General features: G+C 38.6%; 1 long non-coding RNA gene across 13 annotated transcripts in view; it reads left to right on the plus strand.

Annotated features, from left to right (window-relative positions):
- The window catches only part of LOC147509026 (uncharacterized), a 31,329-nt gene extending 21,737 nt beyond the window's left edge, over positions 1–9,592 (plus strand). Inside the window, exons 1-4 of one of the 13 annotated variants that reach the window (XR_015218339.1) lie at positions 6,802–7,068; positions 7,411–7,578; positions 7,667–7,945; positions 8,453–9,592. This is a non-coding gene — a long non-coding RNA (uncharacterized LOC147509026). Of the gene's footprint in view, positions 1–6,766; positions 7,579–7,666 lie in introns of those variants that run through there. The other 12 variants (XR_015218340.1, XR_015218338.1, XR_015218332.1 and 9 more) reach the window with 12 other exon arrangements.
- Positions 9,593–15,340: the final 5,748 nt, after the last annotated feature.

Below are 15,340 nucleotides of genomic sequence, written 5' to 3' on the forward strand. Positions count from 1 at the left end.
AGTTAGAGAGAAACAATATGGGCCGAACAATACAGTTCATACCCGGATATGGGCTGCGATAGTCTACTTGGTGAATAATTGAGATAAAAAGATATAGGTTCATAAAAAGCACCAAGGGACAACCTCACTCGGACTCGGAAAATATTGATCGAGATACAACTCCCCACTAATCTTCAAAATTCTATTACAAGATTACAAGAAGAATCTCATAAACCTTTTGAGTATCCATATTAGGATAAAATTTAGCGAAAATATTGATCGGTCTTAACCAAATTTCTGCCTCCTCCAAAACACCAACAAGCAAAGCTACATTATAAAACCTCAAGCTATAAAACCGAACTTACGGGACGGAAGAGTAATCAAGCCACCTAAACAAACAACAAAAAAAAAGGTCGGTGATATCCCCGTGATAGATAAACTCATCCGTTTCGTGCCAGAAATGATTGATAGGACAAACATAGATGCCACAAGTCCACAACTCCAATAAAAATAGAACTAAAATAATGCGAAGTGTATTAAAGGGAAAAGGAATCTGTTTACGTAAAAGTTTGCTATGTGCTCGATAAACTAATTTTCATTTTAGTGCAATGCGAGATCATGTAACTTTACTCTGCGTAAAGATGTGAACTCGGCATTCTTATCCCACATGAGCATAACTTACCAATGATCCCGCCAAGAAGCGCGTTGGATTTCTCACTCAAATAGAAAACCGTTCCACTGCAAGAGATGGTGTATACGTTAACGAAATTAGTTTATGAGAGCACATAGCAAACTTTTATGTATTTTTCCCAAAAAGTAACTTGATTGCTTGATAATCTGCTAAAGTAGATAAGGAAGTTATAGGCTCTAAAATGTTCCCCTTTAATGATATAAAGAAGCTCACTTAAGATGTGCTTAGTTTATTACTATCTTTTTAGCACTTCAATACATTCTATTGTAGTCCTTAGACTTAGCATTTTCTACAAAAATTGAACCTTACACCTCGAACTACCCCAGTATCCCTCACAAAGCCAAACTGCCCTAGATATGAGTACGACTTAGGGGTCGAAACACCCTTTGCCTGGGAGTTATTTAAAAGAAATGGTGAGGGTGAAGTTGAAAAAGAAACATTTACATTGCAACAACTGTGTTCTCTTGATTTTAGTCTTGATCTCTAACAACTACAAAGGCTTGATCCCAACTACGTTGAATGGTTTATAGGACTTGAAACCAGTCTCTCTGCTGAAGCGTGCCCTAGAAATAATGGTTGACAAAACATTGTCAAGAGGATACCAAACACTGCTCCAGAGCATCCAAAGCATCATTACTGCTTTGTCCCAAGATATTTCCCTATCTAATCTTCCGCCATGCCTTATCCAAACTCAACAACTTAGTGCGACACCCCTAACCTTGCACAAGCGAAAGGTAAAACTGTACAAGACCTCCCTTATTCACAAAGTGATCATAGCAACTCAAAAATAATCCTCAACCTCCGACTTCAACCCATACTTTAAATTGGCCCCAAAAGCTCAGACAAGGGACTAGCAAATGCAGAATGGTTATAATTCTTCATCTTTACACTACCGGGCCCATTAGGAACAGACCAACCTAGGCGACAAACCAAGTGAGGCATGACCGGACTCTAGCGTGAAGCACCCCATAAGTAGTCTTCATGGAGTCCTCACGCCAGCTCCTAATTCCTAACCTCGCCTCCCTCCATTACCTTATGAGTGGCCTCCTCGAATTGGCTGCAAGCTCTTGGGATGTTGCCCCCCATGCCCCTTCAAAAATAAGTTTTTAGTTTGGGCAAATGCCATCCCTCCGCCCGGTTTAGATTAAACCATTTATTTGAACTTCCTAAGAAACAGAGAACAATGTAGTACAAAACATTATATATAAAGCTAGGTTACATTGACACGGGTAGGTGTGTCTGTATCGGACACAGATACGAATTGTTGGGAACGGCCAAATATCAAAATTCAAGGTAAATTACATACATTATGTGTCCGACACGGACACGTATCTGACACGGATTTTTTTTCTAAATATGGCGTGTCCATGTAACCTAGATATAAAGCAAGACGATTGTCACATGCATGACCATCATTCGTAATTCTTCTCAGATTTACTGACAAGGCCAGCTGTCATTCGTAAGACTTGATCATGGATTTTTAGGGCCAGAGGGTTGCTTCCAAGTTCCAAAGAAACAGTTACATAACAACAATTTGAAAAAACTGCAGAGCTCCTATAAGATCTTGAATATAATAATATTAGGCATTGCGATGGTTTATATAAAATGTCAATGTTTGAACATGGGGTATCCTTTGCGGCAAGTTTCAAATTTATCAAATGGATGTATGTTGATCTGATTATAGTAGTTACACTAACACTTAGAATCTGCTTTCAGAGTATTTCCAAGGATCAGTATCTAATAGATTCAATGGCTACTCCGCGTTGTACTCTTAAATGTTTGAAATTTGCTACGAGTACTCGATCTGATGTAGCTTTACTGGGATTACTTCCAAAACAATGTGGTTGCGATGGATTCTTTGAAACATGGATGAGAAAAAGCGTAGTAGCTAACGAAAATGAAAACGAGAATTTTATAAGAAGAGAGCCTCCACTGTTGATCGAGTCATATTAATCTGCTACGTACACAGGTAACACTATAGCATAAAAACTTATTCGTGAGTCAAACACATCTGTGTCTATAGATAATTATCTAACTCATGAAATGTTGATAGGGACGATATTCAACGAACAAAGTGCATAACATTGAAGGATATGGGCATCCAGAATAACTTTCTGATGAAGATATATTGGAGCACCTCACACAAGTCAAACTGGAAATATACCAACAAAATGAGATTGAACTAGACGTTGAATGAAGGCTTTCTGTCAAAAATGAATATCGATTGAAAATGCTGCCGTGGAAGAGATTATGATATAAAAGACTTTATTCAATTTAGAAAGAAATTTATGAGATTGTCCAAAGGTTCTACCTGTTCAGTCCCTGTTAATGGACAAAATCTAAATTTATGTCTTACCTATCAGATTAATATGACTCGATCCTGTTTTTTAACACCCGGTTGCTTAGGTTGTTCTTTAATTTTCACTAAAGTCAATTTAATCGACCAAATAAAAATATCAAGGTCCAAGTCAATACGGACACTAAAGGAGTTCAAGCTAAGTTAACTCATTCAACTTTAATCACACATATATTATCGAAAGGTTTTAAAATGCCTACTCTGTAAGAACAATTACAGCATTCAGTATTGTTATTATGAAAAGATTACATCATAAAAATGCATCAACAGCTCCTTATCTAAGCGATTTGAATTTGTCCATCTCTAGCCTTTGAAAGCTATCATAATCCTCTTATCTTCAGTTCTTAGACAATTAAAAGTCTTATACAATTAAAAGTCTAAAACTAACACAAGACTTAGAGACTTAGAAATCTTAAAACTCTATTACTATCTCAATACCTACTGAATCTTTATCCAAAAAAAACTATAAATCACAAACAAACACCGTACTCCACTAATCTCCAAACCTTCTCTCCTCCAAACAAAGGTATTATTAGAAAACGAAACTACTATACATATAATAAATTCTACAATTTATCAAAATATTTTGATAGTTTCTGAATTCTTCTTTTGTATATTGCAGGCTATTCTATTATTCCAGTAAAGCAATCGTACAGGTACAACATTTTCCTCTTATTTACAAAATTTATAAAGTAACAGATCATATTAAATTAAGAAAATTAGTTGATTGATTCTTTCATGTTTGTCAACTGGGAATGTCATTTTTTTATAGACACAGCTAAAGTTCAAGAAGAGAGCAATCTGTTATGTCTCTCTCACATTAATGTCATGGCTTTTCTATACATGATATGTCAAATACTCCTACTCCCTATCAAACTATATATAACTTATGGTACTACTTTCGCTTGATACATTTTATCACGCACTAATGTAAATTATCATTAGCTAACATTAAAAGTCTGTGTCTTATCGTAAGGGTGTAACCATAATTAGTAAAGTGCATAAATTTAAAGAACCATATATTAAATATCATAACTTTACCCTTGATATATATTTTTTTGACATTTATTATTATTAAATATTGCAGGATATGGATTACGAATATAAATACTCTACGTCACAAAAAAAAAATGCTTGAGGAAATACTTGATTCACTTCACATAGAAGAAGCAACTTACACCTCAAAATTTGAAGACAATCTACATATATCTCAGGTTACCATATTTGATGACTCCAAAACAGAAACCATATCTGGAATTCCATCAACAACAAAAGAAAAGTCTGAAAACTCAGCAGCATGGAGTGCAATCAATTACCTAAAAGACAAAAACCTTTTTGACATTGAAGACTTCAACTACAAGGAGCTGAATGAAAAACGCCAAGAGATTGAAGAACAACAAAATGAAATCTCAGAACTACGTAAGCTAATACTATCATTATGGGCGAAAGAAAAACTACAAGAAGAAGAAATGATAAAGCTCCGTCAAGGGATAAAAGACTCGAGGAAGAGGAAGCAATATGTTATAGATTTATGCATTGACGAAAATAATGGATAATTCATACAACATTTATGATTAATTTATTATTGCAAACAAAATTTGTTTCTTATTTATAGATTTATTTTTAATCCGTTTGTACTTATTATTAAATTTGGACTCCTTTTTAGGCTGAAAAATAATTGCAAATATTTTCAAATGTTCAGATATGGAAAAAGAAAAAGATCATTCAGTCTGGTAATTTCATATACTATATTGAGCAAATTCAAGGTAACTATCAAGTATCTATTTGAATACATTAAATAAGGGACAAACAAAGCAACTCTGAAAATCAATGAGCTATTTGAAAACAAAGAAACAAACGATAAAGGAACATAGTAAGGAAGAAGAAGAAAAAAAGGGAGCGACAAAAGAGCAGTACTTCAAAATAATGCCATCATTTTTTATTTTTTTTATTTTTTTAATTGTGATCAATCATATTTTCTACATAGAATTTTCCTTCTCAAAGCTGTTTTGTTTATTTTTCATATTTTATTTTATTGGTTTACACCTACTCTTCTGATTCATTTTATGTTTGAGAAAATTAAATAAAAAATTATTACAGGTCAACTACATGGATAGTCTAGATGACGATGGAAATTGTAACGGAAGCACAATCATCAAAAGTGAATCTCCACTACAACATTATGTAATTACACTTGCACAGAAAAAAAATTTTGATATATCTATCAAATTAGAGCATAATCGATTGCAATACTACACAATGAAAAAAAATACAATTCTCAAAGAAGACTATATGGGATTATCAAATGTGCAGGAAGATATATTCTGAAAAGAAGAGATTGAATATGTCGGCAATTATGAATAGGGAATGGGAATAGTTTAGTTATTTTAATATTGTTAGTCAATATTTATGTGAACTTGCTTCAAGTATCAACAAATTTATTATATTTCCTGATTGTTTAGAAGGACTTTCATCCGCCTAAGCCTGAGTTCAACACCTCCGCAACCAGCGATGGCACCATGTCAAATTTTCAGTATTTTATACAAATATGAGTTCATGTGAAAATAATATTACCTCAAGATCCTCGAAAGTTAAGCGCCTGTTTTGGAATTGTGCCTCCTGCCTCTTTAACACATACTCAGCCCAGACACGCGGAAAATCTACAAATTCACTTTCCAATGGTTGTCGAGAAATATGACAGGATATCAGTATATATGAATATTAATATACAGGTTTCAACTTTAGATACGCATAAAATTGTGAATTAGGGGCTCCAAGAAATACCAGTATGTAACGATAGATATTCAGGATGAACTGGTCCTCTTCATGACTCATACAACTTCGGAAATGGTTACTCCAACATCTGTCTGTTGGTTGTATCTGAGGTCCCTTTGTGGAAATGCAACAAAATATCAAGCTGTTTGACCGGCTCAGAAAACCTGGATTGTTCCTTTGCAGCCAATGTCTGCAAAGAATAAGAAATTATTACTCAAGTCATATGGATGTACAATCAAGTTCTATGTATACAAAACTGTATTCTGTATCTATGTCTTATTCATATGAACTCCATTTACACACTATACAATCACAAGTTATGCCATTGTGGAGTAGTTAAAAATGTCCCTCTTCCGCATATACAGCAACCACCCCAACAACAACACTTGCAAATTGTTCTTTAATCTTTCTACATTAACCTTCACATTTTTTTCCCATTTGAGTGAGAGAGAACATCAATCCCAAATCTATGGTGATGGCTTTACTTGAGAAAATTTGACTATATAAGAACACACACACACACACACACATGAAGAACACCTGAGATGTATTCACGGTGTTAAAGAGTGTCGAATGGAATACAACAACTAAGAGTGGTACCTGAAACAGAGAGTGAACAATGAACAAACTAAAAACATTTTGTTTCATAGATAAAACCCTACGACTGAACAACCTTACATCAAGCTACCATTGAATGAGAAAGAACTACATATTCAATTTCAGCAACAATTCTGAACAAATTTATTGTACCTTTATGTCGCTTCCACAGAAGAGTATGTACTAGGCAGACTCTTGCAACTCATTTGCCAGCTCCACCAATCTCCTTACTTAAGTTAAAGTCTTCGATCTTGGGGTGTGGGAGTGTGTTTCTGTAACTTAATTTGAATATAAGTTGACGATACAAATACCCGCTTAAAATTTGAATATAAAATATGTTGGACCTAGGCCCAATAGTACACATAGAACTAAAACTAATGTGAGACATTTCCCTTCTTACTAAAAATGAGAGAGTTTACTGACTAAGCTCTCGGAGTGAGACTCTGATTGTGAGATGGGGGTTTGAGGTTGCTGCTGCTGCTCCTTTGTTTGAGAATAGTTTAAAAGAGAAGAGAGTATTGGGGCATTGGATGTTTTTAGTCTTTTGTGGAGTTTGTTTGTTTATGGGTGTTTTGAAGTTTTGTGCTAATGGTTGGTTTGGATCTGCTGTTGAAAGAGCTGGAGGATCTTCTCAGATAAATTTATATATTTTAACGTAAAAGGATTTATGGTTGGTTTTTATTTGTGTTCTATCTCTTTTTCTTATTATTGATATGATAATGTTCATATAGGCGTTTTTCCACACTTGATGGTAGTTTGATAGTCGTAGCTTTTTTGGGGATTGGTAGATTAATTATATTCTGTAGAGCAAAGGTTTTTAGAGAAGAGAGAATTTATTGGGGGTGGTGGTGATATATTGCCTCTTCTGGAGTTAAAGATGTTGGTAAGCCTGGAGAATTAGATGTGGATCAATATAAGGTTGACGCCTTGAAGGAGCTAAGCCCTCTGTCTTTAGTTTGTCATATCTATTCTTAACACAATCTTGATCTAACTTCAAATTTGCATTTCGTAGTGCAGGTAGTCAGCATTTACTCTGATGGTGTGCCTCCTCTGCGTTGGTATTTAGCAAAGAAAGAACTACAGCCTAGAAATTCACAGTTAGTTCAGAAAAATCACATCCATCATCAACCAATTGCTCGAGAAGGCGAGAGGATCCGCACAATATTTTCTCTTTGCGAAGGTAAACTCCCAATTGATTTCTAATGATTTTAGTTAGTTTGCAATCTAATTTAACAAAGCCATAGCTTATAAATGTTTCATTTGTGCAGCCAGTTATGGGAGTCAAAAGAACAGTCTTGCAAGAGCTGAAGGGCTTAAAGGAAGAGTTGCAAGCATGAAACCGCGAACTTGAGAAGAAATTGTTGGCGAATGAAGGGGCGAGAGTAGAGACGGCTGTAATTAGATTAAAAAGGCAAATTTCATCTTCTAGTATTGATTCAATCCTGGGAGTTCTTAGATGTTTGAATAATATGGGATTGAAAGTAAGAACAATTTGATCAGAGTTCTCTGTTTCAGAGTTTTTAGCAGCTCTAGAAATTGAACCAAAGGTTAGTATCCATTGCTATACTTAAATATATTGACATTACTGCTTACTATTGATTATGGTAAATGTATATATGTACTATCTATCTATTGTGCTTATATTGTTTTTCTAGCTAATTGGATATGATAATGTCTATGCCTTTAGACAGGTAATTTTCTTCACTTAGAAAGTTATCACCGTGTACCCGATATGAACCTATAATGCTTTTAGATTTTAACCAATCTCTATTGCATTGAAGTTACTATCCTTGGTGAGTGATGTAAGAATTGCTTTTTACAAATTGCTCTGATTAAGTGACCAAGATATTTCTACTTTGTTCCCAGTCTTAATGGTCTTTGGAGTAATATTCTCAGTCATCTTGATCAAATAGATTTACTTGAGTACAATCTCTCAACTACAAATGCATTGAGATTTTAATGCTTACTATTAAATATTTATATCAATTCACATTTGGATAGTGCTAAACTGTTATCATGTACTAAGGAGAGTTATCTCTATGTTTAAACAAAAGCATTTCAGATGTGATGTGGGGCGTTTTAGATGAGTGTTTGATAAGCAAGGATGGAAAAGCTCAGGGTCTTTGCCTGGATAGTATCTATGAAGGATCTAATCCAGTTGGGTTGGTTAATAATACCATATTCGGTATCAATGGCCTTTGGATACAGTCAATGATAAGTATGATATACCAGTGAATCTTACTGCTAATATGACTATTATATGGGCTTTAGGGTCTATACGCCCCGACACCCTTTAGCCCATTTTACCTCCCTCAAAACCATGGCGGTCCTTTGTTTGAAGCTTATGGGCACCTGGTTCTCAATGTCTCTGAAAGCATCATGATGTTGCTCTGTACATAACTTCGATCCAATTGGTGGGAATGCGACTCGAGAAACATGTCGAGACCACATATGCCGGAGGTCCAGATCTTGAAGGTGTTACTGCCAATCCCACGAGTTTGTTTGGTCTCTGATCGGAATACTCCATACCAAGTTTATTATCAGTCCACTCTGGCTAGAAAATGGGCTGGAAAGTTCAGGTGGTTGATGGGGGCTTTTCGGACATGTACATCAACAATGTTTTCCCCGATGATCGACAAGTTACATTATTTTGGACATTGTCGAGAGGATTCAATAACTATAGCTGCCGAGGAGAGAAAAAAGTGGTTATCGGCAATTGGATTTTGCCGAAGTATTTCATTCGGATATTAACATATTTTTTTTCTCGATCGAATACTCCGTACCAAGTTTATTATCAGTCACTCTATGGCAGAAAATGGGCTGGAAAGTTCAGGTGGTTGATGGGGGCTTTCGGACATGTACATCAACAGTGTTTTCCTTGATGATCAGCAAGTTACATTATTCGGACATTGTGAGGAGGATTCAATAACTATAGCTGCCCGAGGAGAGAAAAAGTGGTTATCTAGCAATTGGGTTTGCGGAAGTATTTCATTCCAGATATTCACATATTTTTGCCAATATTTTGGTTAAACTTGCCTATGAAGCATCGTTATGCAGGTGACAAGAAATGAAAATAACCCGTGAAGCAGTCATCGCTTTTGTGGCAACATTTGTATGTAAACAAAAACTTGCGCAGACGGCATTATTCAAAAATCTAATATCGATCCTAATAGAATACTAAAAGCCATTCAATAGTTGTTTATCGAAGAAGAAAAAAAAAAACCCCCATTCAATAGCGGGGTGATTAATTTTTAGCGTTAAGTGCGAGGGCATTGCAAAACAGTACTACACAACATCGGTTTCTCCTTTAATGACTTTTTTTAGCTTCAGCCCGCAGGTATCACATTTGCAAGTTGTTAATATAAGTGTATTAACTTATTTTTTCACTTTGTACCCTTAAAGTTGTTGGGGATTACACCAATACCAATCGGTTCCCCACTACACAGATAACTTGTATGAACACACTTCAACTCCGGACAAAATCTAAATATCAACTACAACCTATACTAACATGCCCAACTCACTAAACAACTATCAACAACATATAATAATGTAAAGCAGTTAAACAACAAACCACAACACAAAGATTTACCGTGGTTCGGCCAATGATGCCTACTTCCACAAGAGCCAGTTCTTAATAAAATGGGAAGGAAGATTACAATCTCTCCTTTTCGGTCTCTCACCTTACTAGATCACTCTTATCTCTTTCTGTGGTTGTACAGAAGGTTCTCTCTTTGTTTTTAGTCCGGATTCCAATTTCCCGACTTGTTTGGTTCTGTTAGGTTAGGTTTTTCCCAAACCTTGATTTTTGGTTTTATCTCCAAAACCAAATTCGCGAATCTTGTAGCAAAGGGCCCACGAAAATAGACTGGCGGTGGGCGCTTTGAAGACACCAAGACTGACATCAGCGCGGCTTTGGCCACTTTGAGCGCTTAAGCCCTAAATCTTGGATTCGGCGGCGCCTTTCTTCGGCTGGCGGCGCTCGACTCCGGATGTCGAGTTTGCCGTTTCGTCGGCTCCGGTTTCTCTCCTCATGTGAGGGATAACTCAACAATCTCCCCCTCGAGCGGTGGGGGCTACCTCCATGCAATTGCCAAATCAATAGGGAGGAGTGTCGCGCCATTCGGCAATAGCCACAACAAACATCAAACTTACCTTTTCGGTAAGACTTTGGTCATCATATCCGACCCGTTCTTGTCGGTATGGATCTTCTCGATACACAAATGCTTGTCTTCAAAGTACTTCTCTAATCAATGATAACGCATGCGTGTATGTGCTTGGATCTAGAATGAAAACTTCGGATTCTTGCTCAAGTGGATGTCACATAGAACTACAAACTGTTTTACGCTTTAGCCTGGTTTCGTCGAAGAACCTCTTCATCCATAGCAACTCTTTGCAACACTTTCGGTGGCTGCAATATACTCGGCTTACGTAGTGGAGAGGGCAACACACTTTTGCAACTTAGATTGCCAAGAAACCGCTCCCCGCAAAAGTAACCGGATAACCGGAGGTGGACTTCATCGAGTCAACATCACCGCCATATGCGCATCGGTGTAGCCTTCAAGTAAGGGCTTACTTCCACCAAAGCACAAACATGATTTGGAAGTGCTTTTGAGATATCTCAATATCCACTTAACACCTTCCCAATGCTCTTTACCCGGATTTGGAGAAATCTGCTTACCACCCCAATGGCAAAAGCAATGTCGGTCTAGTACACACCATGGCATACATCAAATTCTGCTCGGATGCATAAGGAATCTTTTCCATCGACTCGCTCATGCTCACCCTTAGGACACATCTCTTTGGTCATACCAAGCGGACAACCGACCGGGCTTCGCTTTTGATCCATGTTGAATCTCTTCAACACTTCCAATGTAGCTTTCTTGAGAAAGCCACAACTTTCCACTCTTTATCACGAGTGATCCGCATCCCAAGTATCCGCTTTGCTTGACCCAAATCCTTCATCTCAAAGGACTTACTCAAGTCTTTCTTCACTTGGATATCTTGTTGATGTTTGGGCCAACTATCAACATATCATCCACATACAAATAATAACACAATGAAATCCCCATCCGAAATCTCGAACAAACACACAATGATGGAAGCGGACTTCTTGTATCCTTGCTTCACCATAAAGGAGTCAAACTTTATGTACCAATTGTCTCGGTGCTTGCTTCAACCCATACAAGCTCTTTATCGGCTTGCATACTAGGTGCTCCTTGCGCTTTGACCTCAAACCCTACGGTTGGTCCATGTAGACATCTTCTTCAAGGTCTCCATTCATCTTAACATCTAGCTGCTCAACCTCTAGGTTCATACTTGCGGCCATACCCAATACCACCACGGGATAGAAGTCATCTTTACTACTGGAGAGAAAATCTCATCAAAGTCAATCCCTTTCCTTTGGACCGAATCCTTCCACAACAAAGGAGCTTTGTGCCTTGGGTGAGGATTGTTCTCCTCATGCTTGACTTTGTATATCCACTTATTCTTGAGAACTTTTCTCCCGTGGGTTTCTCAACTAACTTCATAAGTGTGATTCTTATGCAAAGAATCCATCTCGTCATGCATGGCCTTCAACCACTTTTCTTTGTGCGTACCTTCAAGTGCCTCTTGATAGTACATAGGTTCTCCACCATCCGATAGTACGCGCACGTATGTGGTGGATCCTGGTTGAAGCTATTCTCCTCTCTGTCGGACCTCCTTGCCCCATCTGGCGGTGCCTCGGAGGATACACTTCGCTTGCTTTCGGTGGTGGTTCATGCATCTCATCGCATCTTCTATACCAATAGGTTCTATCCCATCATGAGCAATAAGATTCTCATCATGAGCTTCAAACTCATGGTTCTCTGCATTCTCAATGCCTTCTGCACGTTCCACAGTAGGAACTTCTGGTTCTGAATCAACAAGATCATTGGTGAAAGCTTGTAGCTTCTCACCCTCCTCAAAGTCTGCTATGGTTTGGTCTTCCAGGAACACAACATCTCGACTTGGATTACCTTCTTGTTAATCGGATCATAGAATTTGTAACCAAACCTTTTCATCTCCATAACCCAGAAAAATGCACTGCTTGGCTTTGTCATCAAGCTTGAATCTCTCATCCCGGAATATGACAAATGCCCCGCACCCAAATACCTCAAGTATCCATAATCAACATCTCCGCGACCATACTCTCTCCGGATAATCACTATTCGGAGGCTTTGACGGTGACGGGTTGATCACATTATTGCTTCTACCCGGTAGCTTCTAGGTAGCTTAGAGTGAGATAGCATGCATCTTATCCCTCTACAATGGTGCGGTTCATTCTCTCGCTATTCCATTACATTGCGGTGTCTTGGGAATTTCATGGCGAATCCCATGACTCGGCAATACTCTTCAAATGGCCCAATGTACTCACCCCCATTATCGGCGAAACACTTCAACAACTTCGGTCTCTCTTTCCACCATTTGTGGAATTTCTCAAACAAAAGTACTTTCATCCTTGGTCTTCGGACTATAGACCCATATCTTTCTTTGGCGATCATCAATGAATGTCTACGAAACTCCACGGTGGGACTTCACTCTCATAGGACCACATAAAATGCGTATTGCACTAGTTCAGGGCGATTGTCCTTTTCGTGAGGCGGGAATCTTTGGAAAGACACCCGTGTTGCTTTCCTACCAAACAATGAGTACATGTACTTAAATGTGTACCTTTAATGTCCGGCATGGCCTTTTGCTTAGCAAGAACTTCCATCCCTTTTATGCCCATGTGACCGCGGTCTCTTGTGCCCTGCAGTTCGGATGAAGCTTCTTCTTCTTACGCTTTACACAAACTAGCCACGTGTTTTGTAAAGAGAGCAAGTTTTCTTTCCTCCGCTGCTACAATGGAACCTCTGCTTTCGGTTCCATACCCGTTACCAAACGAGTTTACAAAGCCATCATCATCTAATTTCCGGCCGAAATTAGGCTTAACCGTATGTCGGGGACATGTCTTACATCCTTGAGTGTCAAGGTGTAGCCGACATTGGTTTCTACATGAACATCTCCAATGCCTATAATCTTGAGGCATGCGTTACCCATCCTCACTTCACCATATTCACCACTGGCGTAGGTAGTGAAGAATCCCCTGCGCGGTGTGGCGTGATAGGATGCTCCTCAGTATCTATCACCCACTCAGATATCGACATGAGGTACTTTCGTGACAAAGACACACCACAATCGACCACAATTCCCACTCAGGTCATCGACTAGTGCGGTAAAGTATCTCTGCACGTGTTTCCGTTCCTTCGCACCATGTCTTCATGTACGGTTATTCTTTTTGTTACGCGACTCATATCCGAAGTGGCCTTTGGTGGCACAATAGTAAGTAACATTGCCTCTCTGCCTTAGGAGTTCTAGTGTCATCACCTCTAGAGCGAGATGGTTTTACGCCCGACCTCTCCCCGTTTCTCGTGAAAAGGACCTCGAGTTAGAAGAGCTGCTTCTTGCACTCCTTCTAGTCTCCTCATTCAACAAAGGCGTGGTAGCCATCTCCATGGTAACAATTCCATCCTTGGCTGCTCCATGTAGAAACCGCTAATGTCTCCCAACTTTCGGGTGAGAGCCTAATAGAAACAAAGCCTCAACCGTCTCCCAAATTGATCTTCATCAAATGCATCGATTGATGATATTTCAGACTTCATTAAGATCTTTCGGACATTGAAGAACCTTCTTGGTACCTCATAATGCGCAAACTTCTTAACGACTAGCACTTTGTTTCCCACCGACTTCCTCTCATAAAGGTCTTCGAAGTTTCTTCCATGACCGAAGCGTTGTAGTCTCTTGGGCCACATGGTGAAAGACACATGCGTCTATCCATTGTCGAATGTAATAGCTTTACGTCAAGCTTTTTCCACCCTCATCGCCTTTTACGGTTTTACTCCTCATTCTCAATGGGAAGTGCCAAATAAAGCAAGTCTTCCATCTTGGCTTTCCGGATGGTGTAGTTCTTCCTATTCGGACTCATCAAATGCAGTGTTCGCGGAATGGTCCATCTCTACAAGTTATTTAACCTCAAATCTTCTCTAGAATTTCGTCAAACACCGCCCGACCAAGATTGGGATAACACCCTAGGCTATTCTAACCAAGGCTCTGATACCACTTGTTGGGGATTACACCAATACCAATCGGTTCCCCACTACACAGATAACTTGTATGAACACACTTCAACTCCGGACAAAATCTAAATATCAACTACAACCTATACTAACATGCCCAACTCACTAAACAACTATCAACAACATATAATAATGTAAAGCAGTTAAACAACAAACCACAACACAAAGATTTACCGTGGTTCGGCCAATGATGCCTACTTCCACAAGAGCCAGTTCTTAATAAAATGGGAAGGAAGATTACAATCTCTCCTTTCAGTCTCTCACCTTACTAGATCACTCTTATCTCTTTACAGGGTTGTATCTCTGTAAAGGTTCTCTCTTTGTTTTTAGTCTGGATTCCAATCCTTCTGACTTGTTTGGTTCTGTTAGGTTAGGTTTTCCCAAACCTTGATTTTTGGTTTTATCTCCAAAAACCAAATTTCGCGGGTACTGTAGCAAGGGCCCACGAAAATAGACTGGCGCTGGCGCTGCCACTCTGAAGCGAAGTCGCTACCAAGACTGACACCGCTGGCTGGGAAACTTTGAAGCTGGTCGCCCTATGTTATTCTTCGAAGCGGCCTCTTTTTTCGACCCGGATGTCGAGTTTGCCCGTTTCGTCCGGCTCGGTTTCTCTCCTCATGTGAGGGATAACTCCAACAAAAGTTGCCCATGGATGAAGTGATCAGAAATTTCACAAACCCAGAGATTCTGATAGAGCACAAGACCAACCAGCTTTTCACAGGCATATAATTAGGTAAGTGCAGTCCAAGAAGACCAAATTCTTAAAAGCTAAGAAAGCCAGGCTGGAATGTTGTACCATGTGCA

The sequence above is a fragment of the Coptis chinensis genome, chromosome 3 (genome assembly GCF_015680905.1).
Source record: "Coptis chinensis isolate HL-2020 chromosome 3, ASM1568090v1, whole genome shotgun sequence".
Lineage (NCBI taxonomy): Eukaryota > Viridiplantae > Streptophyta > Magnoliopsida > Ranunculales > Ranunculaceae > Coptis > Coptis chinensis.